We start from the raw sequence: 18,112 nt of genomic DNA on the forward strand, positions 1-18,112 counted from the left end.
CTTCATCAGTGGGCTAGCTACTTGTCAGGCTGGTGCTGCAATGCCCAATGGGCACCCACAAGAGGGCTCTTTTGCCGGAGATCTTTTGATTAGCCATCTGGTGAAGTGAGGGTGTGCGGGCCAGACAAGTGTAGTGTAGAATGGTAAAAATAAGTGAATTGAAACAGGTAAAGTGGTACTGAGGGTCAGTCAATTTAATGAGAGAGTTCACTAACCTAGTTAAAAGCATCTTTGCTAACCTGGGATATAATGGTCCTAGCTAGCCTGGTAAACAAATTATTCTAGGGGGTCACCATGTTTCTCACCTAATTATGTCAACAAGACCAAGCGGCGATTCATCAGCACCTAAACAACAAACCTAAACTACACAATGACTGGTTTCAGTGAAGATAATAACTCTTCTCAAAGTAACCAGTCCCACAACCAAAAATGTTGGTAACATTTTTTTTACTTTAATGCAAGTAAAATCTTCCTAATTAGGGTATTCATTCTATTTGATGCTGCCCCAGATGTTCAAAGTGATGTAAACCTGGAAAAGTGTCAAATCCATAGGTGTAACGAGAAGAAATATGTTCATTTCTCCTGTTTTTTTTCTTCTTTCCATGTATGCCGCATAGCACACATAGACAGAGGAAAATGCTTCTTAGGATTGTTTTTGTACAGGAAGGTGCTCCTTTCTGCTAAAAAACAATCCTGCCTGCAATGGAGGCACCAGTGCACCATGGTGTAAGGGTGCCAACGTTGGCGCTACGCTGAGAAAAAACAGCACCAGTACAGACAAAAATGCACCATCTTTCTCACATATGGTGACTTCATGCCCTTTGACTTTGCTGTAGGGAAGAGCAGCAAGGTGCCTTGCTGTACTGGCCAATGCCCAGTTGCCATAGATGAGGCCCACAGTGTTCAGAATAGGAATTAGCGAACGATAATGTTTCAATATTTCAAAATTAATCTCTTTCTGTCAATACAAGGTGCTATTACTGGTTTACAACAAACTGATTTAATCTAAAGGCTTTGAAATGTGATCTCTGCTTAATGTAGTCTGTTAGAAATGAGAATCTCTAGTTGGCAATGGTTTGCACCTTTATCCAAGTAAGGCCTTTGCTTCTAGTCAGGGTAAGGAAGTTACGCCTTTAGACAACCCCTGCTTACCGTCTTGGTAGCTTGGCACAAGCAGGCTGACTTATCTCCGAGGCACAGTAATACATTGAAAACAGTGCAAATGGTCATTAACTCCTTCGTTGCTGATGAAGGCCCCCATCCGTCATGCACCGCTGTGGGCGTGTGCTGATGACGGCTGGGGAGCCATCATGAACCCGCCCACTGTTAAAATCGTCCGCACAGCGCGAGAATTGCGGCCGCGCCCAAGGGGTTAAACCAACTTAGAAAAACATGTAATCTCTATCTAAAGAAAACAAGACCAAAATGATAAAAGTCCACCATACAAATTTCAACAAAAATAGGTCATTTACAAAAATGAAGCGTGTAGCAACAAATAGGTTCACTTGGGGTTATTACGACGTGGTGACAGATAAAAATCCCAAAGTACATCACCGACTGCGAGTTGCGTGGCGTCTGGCCTGGAGACACACAGACCTCAAAGAACACTACCTTGGCAAACAAAGCTGGTGCAAGGCGTCGGGAAGGTGATGCTTCGGTTCCTTACGACCACCAGGGAGTTGAGACATTGATTCCCTACTACAATGCAGGGGAGGTGAGGCGTTAGTTCCTTACTGTTGCGGGGGATGTAAGGTCGCAGTGCCATCGAGGAGACGTTCCTTACGACTGTGCAGGATTGATAGATTTGGGAGGTTGCCCACATCAGGTATAGGCTCCCCGATGATGAAGCACTGGCGCCAGTGACGTCAGGGCTGCGGTGTAAGTCAGGGCGGTGCAATGTGAGGATCACGAGCGGTGCCCTCAGCTCCGGTGCATGCAGCGGCCTTGTTGATGGCATCAGAGTCGATACTGTGCAACATCTGCAGACAGGGTTCTGCAGTACAAGTTGGGGTGGTGCATTTTGCACTTCACGAGCGGTGCCCATGGCTTCATTGCAAGTTGCGGCATCGCTTGCCGGCATTGCTGTTGCTCTTTCCCTCTTTGGAAGCTGAAGCAGCAGTTTCAGTTGCAGGTGGACAGAGGAAATAAAGTCTTTGTGTCCCTGAGACTTCAGAGCAGGAAGCAAGCTCTATACCAATCCCTTGGAGATCTATTTCAAGCAGGATACATAGCACAGTCCAGTCTTTATCCTCCACTTGGCAGAAACAGCCGCTGTAGGCCAACCTCACACAGCACACAGTACAGGGGCAGTACTTCTCTTTCAGCTATCCTGGTTTTTCGCTTTGGCAGAGGTTCCTCTTGAGTCCAGAGGTAATCTAAAGTTATGAGGTCTGGGCCCCAATATTTATACCTCATTTTCCTTTTTCTCTTGTGACAGAGAGCCTCTTACCTCAGTCCAAACCTGTTCTGTCCTCTCTGGTCCAGCTTCCTGGCAGGAGATGAAGACAGACTTTTGTAAGTCAGACAGGGCCTATTCAGGTACAAGGAAATCTCTTGCCACTACTGCCTCTTTGGTATCGCTTTGTTCGTCCTAAGTTGGCAGGGTATGCCCAGACGTGGGTCCCTTGCTCACTTTGCCACTGGAGTCAAGATAGCCTGGCTGATGAGGGTTATGAACCCAAAACCGGTCCCAGGATGCTTGTTTCCGATCCAGGGAAGACATGGCTTGGCAGTTTGGGCTGGGCTGTTCACATGAGGCACAGGGTCAGACTGATTTGCATATGGCCATGTCTGAACTGGGGTGGTGGAGTGAGCTAAAGAATGATGATGGATTAAACCCAGATCAATTGACTGCAGGTGAGTGGTTGATTTGCTCAAGCGCTCCGTCCATCATCCCTTTTGGTATCGTTCTACTCTAAATGCAGCCCAGGTCTATTCAGCACAGCCCTCCAGGAACGGCAGGACACACCTCAACCCCAAAGTGGCTGTCTACAGGGAATGTACATCTCCAGCCCCTGTCACTCCAAATCCAGACAATCAATCCACAACCCTGCAGAGGCACACAGGATGGTTAGGCCAGAAAATGCTGACTTTCTAAAAGTGACATTTCCAAACACATAATTTAACAAACATCTTTACTAAAAGATGTGTGATCAGATAGCCAAAACTCCAGTTATTTATCTTGTCCAAATGGGAATTAATACATGTGAAATGTTACAAAAAATCTCCCTTTTTATCCTACTGGACAGATAGCCTTTCAATAGTGAAAAACGAAATACATTGTTTTTCACTATCAGGACATGTCACACACATCAGTACATGTCCTCCCTTTCACATACACTGCACCCTACTCACAGGGGTATCTTGGGCCTACATGATGGGTGTTATATGTATTAAATGGGAAAGGTAGGGCCTGACAAGTGGGTGCACTGGTCAGGTTGAGATGACAGTTTAAAACTGTGCACCAACACAGCAGTGGCAGTGGCAGAGCCCTTTGAACAGCTGCATTCGTGGGTAGCACAATCAGTGCTGCAGGCCCACTAGCAGCATTTGATCTACAGGCCCTGGGCACACAGAGTGCACTGTACTAGGGACTTACCAGTAAATTAAATAATCCTGTCATGGAAACTCCAAATCATAAACACTATTTATAGAAGGAGCACTTGCCCTTTGGCACTGATCGAGAAAACAACACAGGGTGTGGGCTTCCCACAGTAAGGCCAAGCCTCCTAAACGTGAATAAACAATATAGAAGCCAATACTGCAATTAATTTTTGAAACAATGACTCAGCAAAAAGAACTAAACTGAGTGCGAGAAAGGACAGCTTTGTCGGGAGTAAATCTTGTTTATTTTTCACACTATTTTTAAGAGCAATTAGTTGGTTATTATTCACCAAACTTTTAGACAGTTTATAAAAATGACGAACATACAAATACAAATTACATGAAATTGATATTTACAAATAGTGCACAACAGTGAAAAATACAAACATTAAATTCAACGTACAATTCTCATTCTCTCCTCTCAACCATACCATCCATCCATACAAACATGATTAGAAATTTACAACAATCAATTTTCAATAAACACCAAAGGCAAATTTTTGCTTGGTTTTAACGTTTTTTCCTCTTTTAACACTACTATTGAGTGAATTAGAATCCTTATGGTGTGCATAAATGGTCTACGCGTTTCGGACCCGCCGCAGCGCCACTTCTGACTCCTAAATAAATTGAACCCAGACACCACGTTTAAAGTACATTCTTGAACGTGCGGCGCTCGGTCCCCTTTAGTGCAAATGGTGCACAAGCATATTATAGTCTTGAGGTCCTGATGAGAACCCCCCAACTCCATAGGGGTCCGAAACGCGTAGACCATTTATGCACACCATAAGGATTCTAATTCACTCAATAGTAGTGTTAAAAGAGGAAAAAACGTTAAAACCAAGCAAAAATTTGCCTTTGGTGTTTATTGAAAATTGATTGTTGTAAATTTCTAATCATGTTTGTATGGATGGATGGTATGGTTGAGAGGAGAGAATGAGAATTGTACGTTGAATTTAATGTTTGTATTTTTCACTGTTGTGCACTATTTGTAAATATCAATTTCATGTAATTTGTATTTGTATGTTCGTCATTTTTATAAACTGTCTAAAAGTTTGGTGAATAATAACCAACTAATTGCTCTTAAAAATAGTGTGAAAAATAAACAAGATTTACTCCCGACAAAGCTGTCCTTTCTCGCACTCAGTTTAGTTCTTTTTGCTGAGTCATTGTTTCAAAAATTAATTGCAGTATTGGCTTCTATATTGTTTATTCACTTTGGCACTGATCAGCACTGAAAAAGGGCCCAAACCATCTAGACAAGCTAAAACCAAATCCAGCACACAACAAACATACAGGAGGCAGAGGCAAAACGCTAGGGGAACCACACCAAGGATGCCAGGTCTAACATAGTCTCACAAGGAACTTCCCTACAAACCAGGTAGATAGGCGTCTTTCACAAATAAAGGGACTGTAACACCAGCTGATATTGTACATCCCCAGTGCCATCGTATTACCATGCTAAAGCAACATTGAAATATGCATGTTAACATGAGTATCAACTCAATTTTACAGGGCATATAGTGGAAGATGCATGAATTTTAGACCGCAGGTCCTACCATGTTTAAAAAAAATTCTGAGTGAACATACATAAATAATGTAGGAAAAAGATTTGGACAGATGATTTAGCTTATCAAGGCCTTGCATTTTACAGTGTTTAGACACATATTTACTAGAGAAGCTAACAGACGAATACTCATTTCTGAGGATGAGCTATTCATCAGGTGTGGTTCATGCATTTGTCAGTTTTTCAACTTGAAAAAGAGGCTGAACATGCTGATTCGATATTCAACACTAAATTCAGCATGTTTTACTGAGGGGTTTGATAATTATTATAAAACTATGAATTTGGATCTCTGTGCAAACTTGTTTTTGCACAAGGGTCGAAATGTAACCCTCAGCTTATAAAAAGGGCCTAATTGACTCATCAAAAAGTGCTTCCTCGGAAAGCCTAATGTAAGGTTTGTCATCCTTGGCATAGTTTCCTTTGACTTTTTGCATCACCATCCTCTATTTTTTACTGTCTGCTGGATTGCGTGTTTGCAGGCTTAGGTCTTTGTGGCACTTTGCCACTGTTGATCAGTGTCAAAGTGCAAGTGCTCCCTGTGCAAATTGTGATTTTGATTTATTATCCATGATTAGCATATTTGATGTACTGGTAAGTCCCCAGTAAATGGCACTGAGTGTGCAAGGGCCTGTAAATCAAATGCTACTAGTGGGCTTGCAACACTGATTGTGCCACCCACATGAGTAGCTCTGTAAATTTGTCTTAAACCTGCCACTGCAACATCTGCACGCACATTTTTCAACTGCCATGCTTACTTGTCAAGGGCACCCACTTGCTAGGCACAAACCTTTCCTTTTCTTACATGTAAGTCACCCCGACATTAGGCCCAAGGTACCCCCATGAGCGGGATTGCAGTGTCTGTTAAAGGTAGGACATGAACTGGTGTGTTTTACATGTCCTAGTAGTGAAATATTGTGTATATCGTTTTTAACTATTGAAAGGCTCTCTGTCCCACAGATTAACCCAGGAGCTGCCTTGGGACAAGATAGAGAAATTTAGTTTAGGCCCCCTGAACTCAGAATTTATTAACACACCTTTTAGTAAAAGTTGTTTAGAAAGTGGGCATATTTTTGTTTAACCATCCTCTGTGCCTCTGCCTGATTGTGAATTCACCGTCTGGTTTTGAAGTGACGGGAGCTGGGGGCATTTCCTTTAGATGGTCACAAGGGGGGTTGAGGTGTGTTCTACCTTGCCTTGGTGACTAATAGCCAGGCTGAATAGACCTTGTCTGCATTTAGAGTAATGGGGGATTTCACTAGCAGCTGAATAGGATGTGTCTTCTAAAAGCGGAGTGAGAGACTGGAGAGCCACCTCTGCTCCTGTAGCCCAATTCAGGGCCCGGCACAAATGATGAGAGAAGCTTGTGTAAAGCAGATCAGAGGAGATGCCACTGGAATTGTGTAGCTGTTGTGACATGACCCAGGGACCACATATGAATGAACAGAGTGAGTAGTCCTGTGCTCTCTACTTTATGAATTGGTCCTCTCTCCGCCACTGACTTTCCCTTTTAAAACTGATCTATTGGTAACATGTATGATGGATTTTCGTCATTGTTGGTCTTGTTGGAATCTAGATAAAATATTACTTATTTTTCAAAACTGGTGTGGCATCGCTTCTGTGGTGTTTTCAATGTGTTACTGTGCATTGGGTGCAAACACTTTACGCATTACCTTTGGGATAAGTCTGTCTGCTCACGCAAAGCTACATAGGGGTAGCATGGTTTACCTAGATTGTGTAGCTCCCTTATCCTGACTAGAAGGAAGGGTCCCTACTTAGGCATGCCTTTGCCAACTAGAGACCCCTATTTTTAACATTGGTGGTCAGTGGTGGGATTTCGACTTGTATTTGCACTTAACACAGTAATTGGTGGGCAGACCATTATGCAACCATATACTGTTGCTCAAATTTTGTGATAACCCCTGCAGTTTAGTCATGTCTCACCTGGATGAACCAGCAGCTGTTGTGGCAAAGAGTGAATTTGACACATACTTATAAGAATATATTTTTACTGAGCTTGGCGGAGCTTGGCGAAGCTCTGACCATCAGTCTAAACGTGCATTTCATGTTTTACGGGGATATAAAACTATAATAAATGAATAACCATCCAAGTATTGTGGTACACAATCTCCATGAAATTCAAATACTAGACATTTTTTTGTGCATCTTGTGTACCGTTGTCTGCAGACCTAGAGACTGATTTTGAATAGTTTTAAGTGAGTTGTGCAATAAATTATTTATTCACCTAATAAAAAAATGATTTGGAAAAATTGCTATGAATCATCTGTAGACCAGATATTGCACTGAAAATGGTCTTAGTGTGCCTTTAGAGAACTACTAATCAAATTTCCCCAAGTTAAATGATTATTTTGCCTTTATAGAAACAGTTTCTATCTGCTCATCACAAAAAGTAAATTACGTACATCCAGAAACCTGATATGAATATGTATTTTCAAGTTTTTAAAAGGAAAATAATTTGTAAGGTAGGTCCTCTACCAATAAACATTTGATGCAGACCTTAGGAGAATATAGAATCCCCTAAAAATGTCTATATCCATGGTATACACTTCTTGAACTTAATCGATAAGAAAGGGGTGATTTTAAATGTGTAAACTTTTGATCCAGTTTTATTAATATTATCATTATTAATGGAAAATGTCAGCACAGCTGAAACAGGTGGTAGTGTTTCAACTGGCACACATGTCATAGACACCTGCTTTCATGCTCCCTGAATCCAGGCTCATTGTCAGGAGTACGAAAATAGGATCACCTATACAGTACAGGCTCTGACGACAGTGACCTTAAGTACAGTGTGTCCCACTCCTCATTTTAACTGCCAGACGCTGACTATTGGTGATGAGGGATAAGCCCAGTTGCCCCCAACCCCATGGAGCTGCATTGTCTATGCCTATGTCTTGAAAGCTGGTTTTTTATATGGTATATCAAAAGGAGGGATAACAAGCAAAGAGTCCAGGTATTCCATTACTAGTGGACAGGGGCTTGTCCTAGCAATCCCAAGGTGCTCTTCTAGGGGGAAGTGTGGTCGAGCAGACTATGGGCCAGATGTAGGAGACCAAATACTGGTTGGTAACGGCCGATTTCGGTTGTTACCGACCGGTATTTGGGTACTGAAATGTAGGGGCCCTTTATTTTACAGAATCAGTAAATTTACCAATTCGGTAAATTTACCGATTCAGTAAAATACAGAATTGGTAAATTTAACAATTCTGTAAATCCAGATGTAGATGGCACTGCAAACAGTGTCACAGGACCCTAAGAATTCGTTATTTACCATGTAATACTATTGCATGGTAAATAACGAATTCCTGTGTACATGCACATCTGTGCATGTACGCCTGTGCCATGTGACACACATACATGCCCTAAGGGCATCTCCTACATCTGGCCCATAGTCTCCTAAGGGCATGTATGTGTGTCACATGGCACACAAGCCAGAAACAGGGGTACAACAGGGTGTCAAAGTGACACCCTGTCCCCCTTGGCAATTCAGTACTTTTATCGATTCGGTAATTACCGAATCGGTATTTGCCATTGATTCCTATGGGCTTCAAGGCCCACAGGAATCAATGGCAAATACTGATTCGGTAATTACCGAATCGGTAAATACCAAATCCTACAGATTCAGTATTTTTTACCGAATAATTACCTACATTAGATTTATCGATTCATAAATACCGAATCGGTAAAATTCGGTAATTATGAATCGATAAATCTATTTTACCTACATCTAGCCCTTAGTCTTATCAGAGAGGAGTGTTAGACATCTGTAAAATACACACACAGTCAATAAATGAGGCACACGACTCAATAAGAAGATCCAGACCAATCTATGAAAATGACACATATATTGATATATATATATTTAGGCACCAGATTCAATATGATCAGGTAGGTACATTTTGCAATAGAAATAATTATTTTCAAAAGTTGACAGTGCATTTTTCAAAAGCTGCAAGGTTATTGAATGGGAAGCAAATAAACTGTACCTTACAGGTATAGTGCAGCAACTTATGAGACCAATCTCCTGAACTTAAGATGAGTATGGGGCAAGGTCAAAGGCAGCTCCAACAGGTCAACTCCAGCAGCACTAGGGCAGTTGGGTGCGGTGGTGCAATACAGCTTCTGGCCCAATATTAGTCAATGGGGATAAGTCTTTGTGAACTGAGGCTGGAGGTTTGGACTGGGAGGCTGGTCAGACTGAACCAACCAGGGAACTAAAACTCACAATCCTCTGGGACGTGAGGACACCACTGGTCCTCTTCTCCATGGGCCAGGGGCAGCAGGTGCAGAGGTGTCCTTCTGCATTGGTTTTTTTTATCACCCAGAGTGGTCAGGTTTTAAAGAGCCTACAAACAGAGGCTGCAGGCAGCATTGAGAAGTCCACAGTGGGGATTCCCAGGGTGAGCTTTGAGTCTGGAGGGGCTAGGGACCATGTTGGCACAGTAGGCCCGCTTCACCTCGGGCTGGATGGCTCGGGTGCAGTGGTGCTTTCCAGCATAGGGTTTTTGTGCTCTTGAAGCCTCACAGTTCTCTCTTGTTACCTGCATCGTTCAGGGGAATAGCTCCATTGTTTCACAGTAGCTTCTGGTTCCTGGACGAAATGATGAAAGGTTCTCCCGGGCTTTGGAGACACCGCAGCCGCAGGAAATGCCATCTTTTAGAGCAACTGTCGAAATCAGCAGGCAGGCAAGCAAAGTTGGCTTCAAATCAGTTGCCTGTATTACTATTTCCTCTGGGAATTGAGCATGACTATGTCCTAGAGTTCCTAGGTTTTCCATCACAAAGATGGTAGACTCTGAAATTTCGCCTGCACTCAGGTGGGCTCTTTGAGGCTTCCTGCCTTGGAACACCTATTCTTGAATCGTCCTGTGGGAGGGGGTTAAACACCCTCTGCTGTACATGATTTGTTTATGACATCCTGAGAGCAAAGACCCTCACCCCTGGGAGACAGAAACCTGCCTGTGATGGCAGACTGGCCAGGACCAGTCATTTAGCAAGCCAGTAGGTGGTAGGTTTTTTGGGGACACCTCTAAGGTGCCCCATGGGTGCATTTATTAATAAGTCCATCACTCAAATCAATGAGGTCTTATTAATGTGAGGTGTTTGATACCAAATACCTTTGGTTTCAGAGAAGCCATCATGTAGTTGTGGAACTCATTTTTGACCAGTGCCCTTCACATGTATTTAAAAAGGGATTGCCTGATTACGAGTACTGGCACTATTGAACTGACCAGCACGGGGACATATCTGACCATGGTGATATGTCCCTTCATGTAGTATAATGCACCCTGCCTTTGGGCAGTAAAGCCTGCTGTAGGGGCGACTTGCCTATACTGTTTGCAGTGTCTGCTGGAATGGTACAATGTTGTTTTTTCACTTTTTAGAACACTTTGCAGTGTTCTAAAAAGTGCAGCCTGCAGTGGCAGTCTCTATGAGTTTAGTGCCTGGTCCCTTAAAGTGGTACAAAATATGCTGTAACTCCTAGGGACACTCTTTAGTACCTATGCCCTAGGTACCAGAGGTACTACTTACTAGGGACTTACAGAGGTGCTAATGGCCTGGTCACTTGGGGATCAAATGACCAGTTGCCTTGTGTCGGGGAAGGAACAATGGCGCTAGAGACCTGGTTTGCATGAACTCAGTACACTTCAGTTAAAGTGGCATCAAATGCCAGGAAAAAAGTGGGGATGATATGACTGTTCCCACACTATTAACTTATCTGAGCAAGAAGAAGAAAATGCCTCGGACGGCTGTACTGATCTCCACCAACCAACATGATTGCCACATTTACACAACAGAAGTCATGCTTGGCTAACGGCAGCAAAACCGCAATTGGCTCAGTCATACACACCCCCATGATTGAGTTCCAGCAGATAGCCCTTCAGGTCGAACCCACAGCCATTGGCAAAACTGATTAACTTTCACTGGTAGTGTGGATGCTGGACTGAAGGGAGGGGACATAGAAAAAACCCTATTTTACATTAGGTTGCATGTGCCATGCTATGTTGTGTTATGGAATGTAGAGTGCCGGCCAGCAATGGCATCTTGGAGACATGCATTCAAACATCCATGCACCATGACGCCGGGTGCTGTGTCAGATGTTAATGGGGTCAACTATTATGAAGGTGACCACAAGTGTAGTGTGTCCAGCTCTTCATTCCGCCGGGCGCCGCTCTAACTCTACGCAACTCAATGACTATAAACAATGTTGTGTAGGACGAACATTGACCAACCCAGGTGTGTACCAGCTCAATGGCTGCTGATTGAGTGATTCTTATTTCGAGTTACTTTGCCACACTGAAAACAAAATACGTACGATTTATTTCAGAAAACCTTCGAAGCATGCGGCTAAAAGAACAGCTAACCTCAGTTGAAAGTAGCTTGTTCGTTGTCTCTGAAAAGGAATTCAGAGGAGAAACGTGCTTTCAATCAAACCATTTCGTGCTGAACAGTTACCTGTACGCACATTGCCCTGCAGCGTGATTTCTCATTCTGGGTGATAGCACGCTAAAATGCTTCCGCACTGATGGGCACACAGCTGCCAGCCAACGCTCGCGTTTCAAAGAGCTCTTACGTCTCTGGTGATGGACTCGTGAATCAAAGAGTCACTGGCTGAACATTAATTCGTTAAATAAAAATATGTATGACAGCATAACAGGCTTCATTAATTTTATCAAGCGTATGATAGTATCAGTATAATTTATGCAATATTTTGCCATCTTTGATATCTATGACTTGAAAAGCCAAATAGTACTCCAGAAGTATGGGGCCTCATTTGTGTGAAATGACGCATCGCTGAGTGAAAGCAGCGATGCGTCACTTCTCAGTGCGCACTCCTTGCGACATACCTGATGCGTCATATTTAAATGTATGACGCATCATGTCGCAAGGAGTTACAGATACGTCAGTATTTATGACGCATCTGTAAGCGCAAAAGTGACGCATTGCTTGAGTTGTCACAAAAGTGACTCAACTCCAGCAATGCGTCCTTTCACATGGGGCTTGCCTGCGTCAGTCTTACGCCTGCTGTGAGGCAGGCGCAAGATTTTGACGCAACAGCGTCCTAGAAGTGATGCAGTGAAATCTCATAGATTTCACTGTGTCACTTCTACGAGGCTTTTTGCGGGGGAACGCCCCCCTGCATACATTCTACCTGACGCAGGTCTAATGTAGCGCAGGGGTTTACAAAGTGACGCATTTGCTTAGATGCGTCACTTTGTAAATAGTACGCAACAGGAGGCATGTTTTACAATGCGTCACAAAAAGTGACGCATCGGAAGCGCAGAACTGATGCAAGGCCTCATAAATTAGGTCCTAGGTAATGCTTTAAAGGGCATATTTGGCGCACAAGGTAAGGTCCCGTGTCAAGTAGGTTTTTTCAACACATACTTCATTCAAATAATAGGCTTTCTGAGCAGAGGAGAATAATGCGAACTGTAAACTAGACACTCTGCAATTCTCAAAATAATAATTTTGTAAGTGATTCAGAAATGATTCAATTGCTTAATCAGTGGTATATTGATATCTAAATGAATGATGCATGCCATGGGGGCACTCTGTGAAGCCAGCAACGTGCGGTTATATTTCACTCCGATGCACCACTTTTGCACTGGTCCGCTGAGACAAATATTGTTCTTGAACTGTTCCTTTAGTGTAAACTTGAATAATTTGAAACATATGTATTGAATTTGATAGGATGCTCTGTGCCAAGAATATTGTTTATCTGTTATCTGTGCCTTACGATTTCAGAAATGGTATTGTGTATTATCCCTTTTTTCAAAAATGCATAAATGCATAGAAATACAACGAAAGATGCACATTATCAGGGCAAAGTATATCCATATGTAATGTGGCCCACAATTTCTTTACATAGATATTACTCGAATTGTAACTACCCTAGCCTGTACTGACTAATACACACAGCCTGAGCGCTCTGGCATTCTGACGTCATCGCTGTTTGTATAGTAGTTCTCCAATTGGTTATTGTTGTGCACCGTTGACATTTTCTGTCTAAGAGATTCAGAAATTGAAAAAATTATGTTATAAACTTCTCTGCCTATTCTTCATAAATTTAGCCAGCAAATCGAAATGCTCAGGGATAGTTTGTTGATACCAATTTATTAACAACGCAGTGGAAATGTATTTTCCAAACAATTAGAATTGTTATGTTCGGTGTCCATTAGACTCCATTGCATCGAACACAGAGTTTGAAGCCCGGTTATTAATTGCTCCGACGTCAAAGGGGGCAAAAGACCCAATTGAAAGCAGGTTCTCTTGCTGATGTCAGTCCACCACTTAGGGACCCTTTGTACTGGGGAGTGGGAGGGTCGGATAAGAGCTATTGTAGAGAGTTGTTGGAGAAGATTATAGGATGCCGGCTACTAGTCTTTGTGTATGGGACAAACGTGAGGCGAGCGTATATATCAGGAGGGAACAGGGAGGGTAGGAGGAGGCAAGGTATGTATTTTATATCTTTGACAGAAGGAGGGCGAGTAAGATTAATGGCAGTCTGAGATTTGTCAGTGGGAGTAAATCTAATGCTAAGAGTGGTGAGCGCTACTTACATATGCAAAGTAAGAAGGAATATGTAGGGCCGTAAGTAACTTACTATTGCACAGCAGTAGCCTTGAATAAAGGGGATGTTTTGCACGATATGGTTCTGAGTGACAATGGTGAATGGTTCTGATACTTACTGGCATTTAGTCACCTGTAGCTGTAATGAAATTGTCACGAAACCAGACGTTTATATCACAGAAGAAAAATTGTATGAATTTGTATCTAATTTGTATGTTCAGGAAACAAGTTAGACATTCCTAAATGCCATGAATATCCTGTATACCGACCCTCCCCCTGCCACCTTCAATGAATCCTTTACTATAGAGGGCGTTCGACATAGCATGCTGCCCTAATTATGTTGAGACACTAGAATGCTTATTGATCTGCGTCAAGGAGATGTAAATGTTGGAGGGGATATAGGCTTGCAAATGCAATTATGAATGTGGCTCTTAACCCTCAGTCATGACCATAGGCTTAGATTATAGTAACATTTAAGAAGAGCATCAGGAACGAACAAGCCGACTAGGGCCCTGTCAGTTTGACTGGTAGTCATAAAACATCATTGTCAAATTATTATGACTATACCTGAACCTGCCGGTACAAAAGGGAGTGGTGATGGACGGAGCATATGAACCCATCAAACACTCATACGCAGTAAACAGATCTTGGTTTAATCCATCACCGTTCTTTAGCCCACTCTGCCACCCCAGTTCAGACATGGCCATATGCAAATCAGTCTGACCCTGTGCCTCATCGGAACAGTCCAGCCCTAACTGCAAAGCCATGCCTTCCCTGGACCAGAAACAAGCTTCCTAGGACCGGTTTCTGGCATTAGAGCTGTCTTCAGCCAGGCTTGCTTGAATCCAGTGGCAAAGTGAGCAAGGTACTCACGTCTGAGCATACCCTGCCAACTTATGGCGAACAAAGCGGTACAAAAAGGGGTGGTGATGGACGGAGCATCTGAACCAATCAAACACTCACACCCAGTCAACAGATCTGGGTTTAATCTATCACCGTTCTTTAGCCCACTCTGCCACCCCAGTTCAGACATGGCCATATGCAAATCAGTCTGACCCTGTGCCTCATGAGAACAGTCCAGCCTGAACTGCCAAGCCATGCCTTCCTTGGACCGGAAACAAGCTTCCTAGGACCGGTTTCTGGCATTACAAGCCTTGGACCGGAAACAAGCTTCCTAGAACTGGGGTGGCGGAGTGAGCTAAAGAATGGTGATGGATTAAACCCAGATCAGTTGACTGGGGGTGAGTGTTTGATTTGCTCAAGCGCTCCGTCCATCCGCCCCTTTTGTATCGCTTTGTTCGTCCTAAGTTGGCAGGGTATGCTCAGACGTGAGTCCCTTGCTCAATTTGACACTGGATTCAAGCTAGCCTGGGTGATGACGGCTGAAATGCCAGAAACCGGTCCCAGGATGCTTCTTTCTGATCCAGGGAAGACATGGCTTTGGCAGTTCGGGCTGGACTGTTCCCATGAGGCACAGGGTCAAACTGATTTGCATATGGTCATGTCTGAACTGAGGTGGCTGAGTGGGCTAAAGAACGGTGATGGATTAAACCCAGATCAGTTGACTGGGGGTGAGTGTTTGATTTGCTCAAGCGCTCCGTCCACCATCCTCTTTTGTATCGCTTTATACCTGAACCTGGTCTACCCATTGCAACTCATATTATTGTTGTAAAGCACGGCTCAGAAAAAACAATAAGCACTGTGGATCAGGATGATACTTGGTTAAATGGTGCTGGAGAAATATGTTACAATTAGGAAAGTTTCTCTTTGTCATTTTTTCAGGTCCATGATCTGCTTTCAATATTTTTTCCATGGACTTTCCATAGAATAGTGTAAAACATTGGGAGTTCCATTAGATTAACATAATTTCCTAATACATGTATATAATTTCCATTTTGCTAAAATCAGACTTGACCTTGGCGGAGAGACAACAAATTAATTTCGTTTTGACGAAAATGATCAGCAGAGCTATGCCTTCCCTCAATGTTTATTTAAATTGTATATCATGAGAGAGAAACATTGGAGGACTGTAACAATGCCACATTTCAGTTTAGTGACAAAATATATCTATGTTATTACTTGCAGAGGGCGGTCTTTTTGTGCCATATACTCCCCTGGGTCGCCAAAATATAGTAAACAGATTTGCACAATTCCATAAAAGTAGTGGCTTCATTAATAATACTTCAAAGTCAAAATTTGTGTAACTGAACCAGTACAAAACTATTAAGATTATCTTACTCGTAGATGGACTAATCTTTGGGAATGGTATCAGAGATTGACTACTCCGGTAAAAGAATATGCGGTCAAAACTGCTTTTAATGAGTGGTAATGAATTAACTCATTGCAACATTGCTGTTTGCCACCATATGAGAGAGATGCACCTTATACTTGCTTTACATGGTTTCAGGGCCCAATCTCAGTAAAAATGTCCTAACTGGGTGTGAACTATGGGGATTCGAGAAATTCACCAGGTTAGCTGTGTGTCAAAAGAATAAAAAAAAAACTAAAAACTTGTTATGCTTCCCATTGCCTCGACAGCTATTACTATAGGAACTCGAATCAGTATTGTCCATCTGGGTGGAGGGGAATATCCCTTTGTTGTCTTTCATTTGGGATGCATTTTGCAAAATAGGGAGACATGATCTATGGTCTGCACCTGTGAGGAAAAGTAGAAAATGACTCACTCTACCCACAAGGGATCTATCCAGCAGTTTGCATAATAAAGCAGCAAAGGAATTGACAGCCAATCTGTAAAATCAAAAGACATCTTTATTATAATTAATTATGAGGCTTCGTCGTCCAACCGTAGTTTTACAACTGAAAGAGGGAGCCTGCCTGAGCTTTCTCAGGCAGGCTTTGTATACAAAAAGTTTGCCCCTAGGCTCACATTCTTGCTCTGACACACATCATTGTAGGTCGCTCCCATGGTACCATAACAAAGCAGGCTATAATTATGAATTCCATTCTACTTGCCCAAACTGACCAACCCATCTTCCATCATGAACATATGTCAAACTTCACATATTTTCCTGTGCAGGCCGGAGAAGCTCACAATAGAACTGGTTTCCTCCCCATCATATAAACAGTCACCTCCCCATTGTAAAAGCCCAGAAGCAGAGAAACAGAGCCAGGTGTGGAAGATAGAAATGTAGGATAAGGGATGCTTGTGGGTCATAAACAGGCATGGCTACTGTATTCGGCCTTCTAATCTTGCTCAGGCCAATGTACACAACAAGTTGCTCAGATCTTTAATATAGATTGACTAGAGGGCATGGACTGGTTTGGTGAGGCCAACATCACGTAGGCAGATTCAGCCTGTTCAGGTCATGGAGAAGTCAGAGAAAGGTGGACGTGTCCTTTGGATCAATATTCAGCCTTTAATCAATTGACTATATGAGGGCAAGACACAAGATGGATGCCGTGGGCTCAGGACAAGAACAGTGATTTAAGGGTGATAGCATCACTCGATCGTGATGCAAATACGCAGGCATAATGTCCTGATCATTACCGATTTATTGATACCAAATTCGTCGTTGTATGATGATATTTTCTGCACGAGTGTTTAGGCCTTGGTACACCATTATGGCGGGGTCCGGAATTTTCAGAACCACAGACGCTCCTTTTGCCCTTATATAGGCAATAACCTAAACCCATGTCAGTCTGAATCTAGGTCTATACTTATCAGATCATCAAGGGGTTCCTGTAGTATTATCTTACTACTTAGCAACTCTCTCGGGACAAGTCTTCTTACACACGTAGTGGTACAAAGGCCATATATGGCAGGACCAAATAGTGAACACCTCTATCTGTAGTATGTGGTATAAGATCACCCTCCCAACAATTAGTGATGTTCTAGTGTTGATGTAGAAGCTGTACAGAAGGGTCTATCAGTAAACTCTGGCCTAACCAATGTATGTTCAGGTAAAATATGAAACTCATGTGAAGAAACAGTAGAAAAAGAAAGAGTATGTTGGGAAGTTGGTGCAGACGTCAATTGTGTAGAAGAAACAAACCAAAATATAGTAGCCAATAAAATACATAAAAGTATTAAAATAGATAGAGCTATACCGCACTTAGAGAACAATATTCTATAATGTCTGTTTTTCATCTCTTGCTTTTTATCGTCATTCCTCAATACAATCTCCATTTTCTAATGTCGCTCACGCAATCTTGATAGAGTACTTCAGCTGTGATTATTAGCAGGTCATAGGGACACTGCAAGTCCTGCAGGCCTACTGCCACTACTCAGGTCACAAACTGAACCGTTGGTACTCCTACGTGACCCTGCAACTGGCAAATGGTAACCAATCAAGAAATTTAACAGAAAACCATAATACAATTTCAGAAAAAGCA

The sequence above is a fragment of the Lissotriton vulgaris genome, chromosome 8 (genome assembly GCF_964263255.1).
Source record: "Lissotriton vulgaris chromosome 8, aLisVul1.2, whole genome shotgun sequence".
NCBI lineage: Eukaryota > Metazoa > Chordata > Amphibia > Caudata > Salamandridae > Lissotriton > Lissotriton vulgaris.